This window comes from Lactuca virosa, chromosome 1, assembly GCF_052849685.1.
Source record: "Lactuca virosa cultivar CGN04683 chromosome 1, Lactuca_virosa_CGN04683_v6, whole genome shotgun sequence".
NCBI classification, from domain to species: Eukaryota; Viridiplantae; Streptophyta; class Magnoliopsida; order Asterales; family Asteraceae; genus Lactuca; species Lactuca virosa.
The window spans coordinates 72,944,153-72,952,629 of record NC_136426.1 but is presented as its reverse complement, the minus strand read 5'-3'; the positions used below and the strand labels follow the sequence as shown (position 1 = coordinate 72,952,629).

At 39.7% G+C, this 8,477-nt stretch overlaps 1 non-coding gene across 1 annotated transcript; it reads right to left on the bottom strand.

The window, feature by feature from the left end:
• Positions 1–3,598: 3,598 nt before the first annotated feature.
• LOC145151676 (small nucleolar RNA R71) lies at positions 3,599–3,705 on the bottom strand. The gene has a single exon (XR_013732237.1). It is a non-coding gene; the product is annotated as a small nucleolar RNA R71 (small nucleolar RNA).
• Positions 3,706–8,477: the final 4,772 nt, after the last annotated feature.

Here is an 8,477-nt window from a genome sequence, read left to right as displayed (position 1 = left end):
CTTAAGTTAATCTATTTTCTAAGGATTAGTAATAACGAATGTGAATCTAATCACCTTAGTCGGTAACCAATAACAATTAATTCATAACATTACCATAAAAATTAACCATAGGAGTAAATGAATTAAACCTAAACGGAAACCCTTTTGATCATTGAATTTAGTTGGTTTTTACGTGTTTTCAGCTGTTAGTTGATTAGTTAAGTTTCAGTTAAGTTTCTAGTCTTGCAAAACTAGAGAAAACCCCTCTATTTTACTAATTGTTTTAGATAATTCTAGTAGTTAGATTAATTTCCGTTCCCTGAGTTCGATACCCTACTTGCTAACTCATATTACAAATTGACAGGTCCACTGCCTTTTGTGTGTCAAATTTATAAATTAAAAGTAGGATAAAACTAGTTAGTATAACACACATCAAGTTTTTGGCGCCGTTGCCGGGGAACGGTTCAAAAATTGACACTAATTTCTAGTTTTGTCGATCCTTTGTGTGAGAATTATCTTGCACAAAGTTATTTTTTTAGTAAATTAGTTATTAGTTGTAACATACACGTTTTGAAATCGTGTTATGTAATTTGAAAAGTTAATAATATTATGAAATATTATGTGAAATTGAGTGTTGAGTTTTAACAGATAGTTTTTACTAGAAATGAAGTAAAATTATGTTTAGAATCACTCATAAAATATTGGAAGTTTTATGAGATTCCAATTAAAAGCCAAATAGTGAAATTTACCGAAAATATAAAATTTGAAATAAGTAAAATTTTATTATTGAAAGTTGTAAAGAATCTCGTTAGAAACATTTATGCTAAAACCTCGTCGAAATCCGAGTTATAAAGAAGATGTTATGACCAATCGAAGATCCGCGACAAAACCGGCACGACACCGAATGACGTAAAAAGTGAGTTTTTGATAAACTACTTTTTAGCCTTGGTGATCTAAATGAAAGTCGTAGTATTTGTTAAACCGAGAAGTTCGATAAAAAGAACGCCAAAATCTGACTTCGTATGAGGAAGTTATGATTTTTCTAAGTTTCAACTTAGCAGTAGACAGCTAAAAACTCGAATTTTAGATCGAGTGATTTTTAGCTGACACAACCTAAACGAGAATCGAAGGTCTCGTCAATAGTAGTACAATGGTAAAAAGTCTGACGAAAACGGACGTCGGATGAAGAAGTTATGAATTTTTAACGGATTTTCCAGTCCCGGTCTGTTAAAAATAATAATATTAAAAATAAATTCAAAATTTTCCGACGAAGTCTAAACAAAAGTTGTAGAGTATAAATTTCCCTACGCGTGCATATAAATAACGTCAAAAACGGAGCCCGTATGCGAAAGTTATGGATTTTAGAAGTTCGGGGCACAATTTCCGAGAAACCTCGCAAGGATAAGGCTGATTTCGGTGAGTCATGCGCGCCACGTGTCCGAGCCAAAGACCCAGCTGATGACGCATCGCCTTCTGATTCGTCCGAACAGCGGTCCAATGCGCGTCCGACGCGCCTCGCACCAGATGCCTCGCATCCGAGCTTCGCTGGTCCAATCCAAGAGCGTCGAGTGCCCTTCGCGTGTCCGAAGCTCGCACCCGCCACCTGGCCTCGCTCCGCGGCTGCCACCTGCCTCGCTGACTCCCCCCTTCTCGGCCGGACCCTCGCAAATTCACCCTATAAATAAGAGGGTTGCGAACCCTCCCGAGAGAAATGGGAAATTGGCCATTTTCACCCCCCTTTCTAATATTTTTAATATTTTGACATCCCCCGAAGCCCCCATATCATTTTTAACACCCGAAACACTCCCCGAAGTGCCCGTGAAGCCCGAGAAATTTATCTTTTCGGTTTGAAGCTCTACCTTCGCAGAGCCCGGTTTTTCAATAAATCTCCCGGTTTTCAACGAATAAAGTCATATTTAGAGCTGAAATGCTGCACAAATTATTATTTTGACCCCCGGTTAATTCAAGGTGAGTTTAATATATAGGAACAATTGTATGTTATATGTTATATGTGCTATGTGCTTTTCCATGTTATCATCTCGAGTTATTATTTCTGCTATTTTTATAGCAAGGTTATACCTCTGACCACGAAGTGTATGGCATAGGCATCACTTGGGTATTGGTATGTACCGTTGACCATGAAGTGTATGACATAGGCATCACTTTGGCTTCGGCAGTATGCTAAGATAAGGCTGAAAGCCTGAATATTCTAGCAAAATGATATTCCTGAGTATTTTCTGTGCCACTTGTGCTAAAACTTTATTGATTGTATATCAAGTATGGAAATTGTTATGTCTCATTGATTGATATGGAAAGCTTTTCGCATTGTGCCTTTGTTGTTCCTTGTTCCTCTTTGCTTCTGCCATATTGAAGTATATATATGGCATAACGTTATATTGTATCTATTATTGAACTCACTAAGCGTCACCGTTTACCCTCTCAATGTTTAACAAATTTGCAGGGAATAAGTAATCAGTGTAGTCATATACTGTTGAAAGATTTAGAATAGTTGTAATATTACTTTTGTATTTAGGGATCATGTATGTATAAAAGTATAGTATCCTGGGTAGTTGTGTAATATATAACATTTTGTAATAGTCGGTTTGTATCCAATCGTTTGTAATCACTTTATCAATGTAAAATATTGTTTTTATAAATATGCAAGTAACATGTTTTGGAGTAACTATATTGTCAAGTATGAAAGTTTGGGTCTTTCAGAAATACGAAAGTTTAGAAAGGGGTTCTTTCATTAGTTTAAGTTTTAATAGTTTTCTGTTTTTAGGATTTTTATTAAAAAATTTCTATTTAAGCCGAGAACTCGCCGAGTGCATTCGAACCTACTCGGCGAGTCCATAGCTGATTTCCAGTTTCGTTTTTATTTTAATTTTGTTCTTTTTACGCGTTTTTCTTGTTCCGTTTGCAGTTCCTTTATGACCAGAGGAGAAGGTACACCCTTGGTTCCACCACTTGAGACCCGGAAGCAACTTTGAAGAAAAACAAGGGCAAAACCGTAGGAGAAACCGCAACATCGAATAATTCTCCTTTAAAGAATCTCAAGTCTGTTTTTAGTAAGAAAAAGAACAAGAAAGCAGGTGAGTCCAGCAGCCAAAAGAGCGAAGGAAGCAACCTTGGAAATCTTGGAGACGATACATTCCACGAAGAAGCCGAATTTGAGTACGATTACGAATCCAAATCCGAAGGAGAAAGCGACTTTGAAGGCGAACTAGCTAACCCCATGGCCAACATCGATGAAGTTCCCATGGGTGAATGGTAGAAGAGGATACGTGACGATACCAGACCGGGACTAGTACAACCCGTCATTCCCGCGACTGCCACTTTCGAACTAAAGGGCCGCATACTTGCTCAACTTAAGGAAATCCCCTTCTAAGGGAAAGATCATGAAGACGCTTACAAACATTTGGACGAGGTCAACGATGTAGCCGACTACTTCAATGTTCCAAATGTGCCTCGAGAAACAGTTTTGCTTTGCATGCTTCCAGTCACATTCAAGGGAGCTGCAAAGGATTTGTTGAAATCACTTCCCCCAGGATCCATCACTACATGGGCTAAAATGAAAGAAGAATTCATAGACCAGTTTTTCCCTCCTTCAAAAATGGCCAAGTTGAAAAAAGCCATAGCTAATTTTGAACAACAAGCTGGAGAGTCACTTTATGAGGCTTGGGAGAGATACAAGGGACTACTAATGAATTGCCCACATCATGATCTAAATAGTCAACAAGAAGTCCACATTTTCTATGATGGAGTTAATGTAACAACTAGGCAACTCCTTGATTCGCAAGGACCTCTCACCAAGAAGCCACCCCCGGTAATCAAGGAACTAATTGAAGAATTATCTAAGCACTCTAGAGAATATCATAACCCAAGAAATGACTTGACTCGCGGAGCGGTGAACTCTATTACTGATGACATGGCGGCAATGATGGCAAAGTTGGAAAACATGGATCGAAGAATGACTAAGATGGACCAATCCATCCACGCCATTAGAGTGGGTTGTGAAAACTGTAGAGGGCCTCATCTAACTAAAGATTGTGATCTTGACGAGAACGGAAATCGGAAGGTGCAAGTGTGCTATTCAAGTGGTGATAGGTTTGATGACAATTGGCGAAAACCAAGGAAAGAATGGCTACCTTATGATGAGTACAAAAAGACAAGGGAGGAAAAGTATAAGCAAAAGGAGAGAGGCTTTTATCAAAAGGAGGAACCGGTGCATGAAAAGAAATCAGAATTGGAAGACATACTTACAAGATTCGTGGCCGCATCCGAGAAAAGACATAATGATACCGACGCTACACTCAAAGATCAACAAAATATGTTGAGAGAATACCAACATATGATGAAAGATCATCAAGCCTTGCTTAGGAATCAGCAAGAATCTATTCTCAACATAGAAAAGCAGCTGGGGCAGCTTGCTCAAAAAGTAAATGAGAGAAGACCGGGTGGACTTCCTAGTAATACCGAAAGTAACCCAAAAGGTGCACATATAAATATCGTGACAACTAGGAGTGGGAAGATTATAACTCCTCTGACCCCTATTCAGCAAGAAGATCCTAAGCTGGTACAAGAGGATAAAGAAGATCATAAAGAAGATCATGAAGAATCACAGAATCCTGATACGACTCGCCGAGTCGACGTTATGGACTCGACGAGTCCCCCACCTGAACAGAAAAGCCAGCCTCCTATTAAGCCATATCAGCCTCCACTTCCCTTTCCGGCTCGAGCTAGACAAGAAAAAAATGAAGTTGACTACCAGAAGTTTCTGGAACACATAAAGGCTCTCCAGATTAATATGCCATTCATAGAGGCGGTTGCACAAATGCTGAAATATGCCAAATTCTCAAGGAGCTTCTAACTAATAGAAAGAAGATGGAAGAGGTGAAGAAAGTGGTCCTAAATGAGAATTGTTCAGTTGCCATGCTAAACAAACTACCTAAGAAGAAGGGTGATCCGGGAAGCTTAACATTGCCTTGCCAATTTGGAAACTTAGCTACCATTTATGCATTGGCTTATTCAGGGGCAAGTGTAAATCTCATGCCATACTCATTTTTCAAGAAATTGGATCTTCCGGAGCCAAGGCCAATTCGAATGGCAATTTACCTAGCAAATTAAACGGTCACATTCCCGAGAGGAATATGCGAAGATTTATTGGTGAAGGTCGATAAGTTCGTGTTTCCCGCAGACTTTATAGTGTTAGACATGGAAGCGGATCCTCAAGTCCTAATAATACCTGGAAGACCTTTTCATAACACCGCAAGTGCTATAGTTGACATTCGAGATTCTAAACTTACCCTTAGGGTAGGAGACGAATCAGTCACTTTTGGAGTTGATCAAGCCATGAAATATCCAAGGAATAGCAATGACACAACATTTTCGGTCGACATGTTGGAAGAGTTGATGGAGGAATGGAACGAAGATGAGCCAAACAAGTCCACCGTCACACATGAAGAAGAATTTGATGCGGAAAGAGACCTACTGGAATTAGAAAGACTGCTCGAGGAAGCTGAGTATAATGATCTAATTAGAAGTGCAGAACAACCGACTCGCCAAGTCGCCTCGATAGACTCGACGAGTCCATCCGAAGAAACCCGAACAGTCACGGATTTCACGAAGGACTCGACGAGCCCCCTCACTAGACTCGACGTGTTCAACATTCAGAACACGAAAACTGAACTTAAGGCACTACCAGATCACTTGGAGTACGCGTTTCTTGAAGATGGCCAACAAAAACCTGTAATTATAGCTACTGATTTGGCCAAACATGAGAAAGAAAGTCTTGTGGGTGTATTGAAAAAGAGGCAAGGTGCTATAGCAGGGAAGATCACCAACATAAAAGGAATTAGCCCAGCTTATTGTTCTCACAAGATTAACTTAGAAGATGGAGCTAAAGCTGCAGTACAACGCCAAAGAAGAATTAACCCGAACATGCAAGAGGTTGTGAAAAAGGAAGTGGTTAAACTACTAGATGCCGGAATCATTTACTCAATCTCCGATAGCCCATGGGTGAGTCCGGTGCAAGTGGTACCAAAGAAAGGAGGAATGACGGTGGTGGCCAATGAAAATAACGAATTAATTCCAACAAGAACGGTAACCGGGTGGCGAGTTTGCATAGATTATAGAAAGCTAAATGAGGCCACGTTCAAGGATCACTTTCCTTTACCATTTATCGATCAAATGCTCGAAAGACTCTCCGACCATTTATATTATTGTTTTCTTGATGGGTTTTCGGGGTATTTCCAAATTCCAATAGACCCACAAGACCAAGAGAAGACCACTTTTACATGCCCAAGTGGAACATTTGCGTATAGACGCATGCCTTTTGGGTTATGCAATGCACTAGCTACTTTCCAAAGGTGCATGATGGCCATTTTTCATGATATGATCGAGAAGTTTATGGAGGTCTTCATGGATGATTTCTTGGTGTTCGGGTCATCGTTTGAAGATTGCTTATCTAATTTGGACTTGATGCTAGCTAGATGTAAGAAGACAAACCTTGTCCTTAATTGGGAAAAGTGCCACTTCATGGTGAAAGAAGGAATTGTATCGGGTCACAAAGTTTCAAGGAAAGGGATAGAAGTGGATAGAGCCAAAGTGGACACAATAGCTAAGCTACCCCCTCCAACTAATATAAAAGGGTTAAGGAGTTTTCTTGGCCATGCGGGATTTTGTCGTCGCTTCATTAAAGAACTTTCGAAGATTACTAGGCCTTTAACCCAATTACTCTTGAAAGATGCCCCATTTGATTTTTCCAAGGAATGTCATGAGGCATTTCATTTTTTAAAGGAAAGATTACCCACTACTCCTATCATGATAGCACCAAATTGGAATCTTCCTTTCGAGCTAATGTGTGATGCGAGTGATTATGATGTGGGTGCTGTTTTAGGGAAAATGATTGATAAACATTTTCAACCAATCTACTATGCAAGCAAGACATTGAATCCTACCCAAGAGAATTATACTACTACCGAGAAGGAGCTGCTAGCTGTGGTATACGCTTTTGATAAGTTCCGCCCTTATTTGGTATTATCCAAGACCATAGTTTTTACCGACCATTCTGCCCTAAAGTATCTCTTTGCTAAACAAGATGCTAAGCCCCGATTGATATGTTGGGTCTTACTTTTACAACAGTTTGACATTGAAATATACGATAAAAAGGGAATGGAAAATGTAGCTGTCGACCATTTGTCAAGATTAGAGAACCCGCATTTGGAGGAATTGGAAGAAAACAAGATTGGAGACGATTTTCCCGATGAATATCTTTTAGTGGTATCTGAAGAAATGCCATGGTTTGCGGATATAGCTAACTACTTAGCAACCAATTACATTCCAAAAGACCCAACCCGCCAACAGAAGAAGAAATTCTTTTCAGAAATCAAGTACTACTTTTGGGATGAGTCGTATCTCTTCCAAAGTTGCGCAGACGGAATGATAAGAAGATGTGTATTCGGGAAAGAAAGTCAAGAAATCTTGGCACACTGCCATAGCGGGCCCGCCAGGGGACACCATGGAGCACACTACACAGCAAAGAAGATTTTTGATATTGGGTTTTATTGGCCCACAATTTTTAAAGATGCTGCTCAATACGTCAAAGAATGTGATTTTTGCCAAAGCGCGGGGAATATATCATCCCGAAATGAAATGCCCCAACATAGTATCCAAATATGTGAGGTATTTGATGTGTGGGGGATCGACTTTATGGGACCTTTTCCCATGTCCAAAGGGAGTAAATATATCTTAGTAGCAGTCGATTACGTGTCTAAGTGGGCGGAGGCACAAGCTTTACCAACTAATGATGCTCGGGTGGTGGTGCGATTTCTAAGGAAGCTATTCTCAAGATTTGGAGTTCCTAAAGCTCTTGTTAGTGACCGGGGCACTCACTTTGCAAATGATCAATTAGCCAAAGTGTTGAAAAAAATATGAGGTACATCATAGGTTCTCCACATTGTATCATCCACAAACTAGTGGGCAAACCGAAGTGACGAATAGGGCGTTAAAAAGGATTTTAGAAAGATCGGTTGAAGGAAATCGAAAGGAATGGTCAGATAAATTAGATGATGCACTTTGGGCCTTTCGAACAGCTTTTAAAACACCTATTGGTACTACACCATATAGGTTAGTATATGGAAAAAATTGTCATTTGCCGGTTGAAATTGAGCACAAAGCTTTTTGGGCTCTAAAGATGTGCAATTTTGATTTGGTTGAACTTCAAACCAACCGGTTGATGCAAATGAATGACCTTGAAGAGCTTAGAAATGAGGCCTACACTAGTTCCTTGATATACAAAGAAAAGACAAAGAATTGGCATGACAAAAGATTAAAGGGTCATAAGGATTTTCATGAAGGACAAAAGGTGTTACTCTTCAATTCAAGGTTCAAGCTTTTCCCGGGCAAGCTAAAGACACGATGGGATGGTCCATTTATAGTGAAGCAAGTTTTTCCACATGGAGCTATTGAGCTTATATCGAGAGTCAGAACTCCTTTCA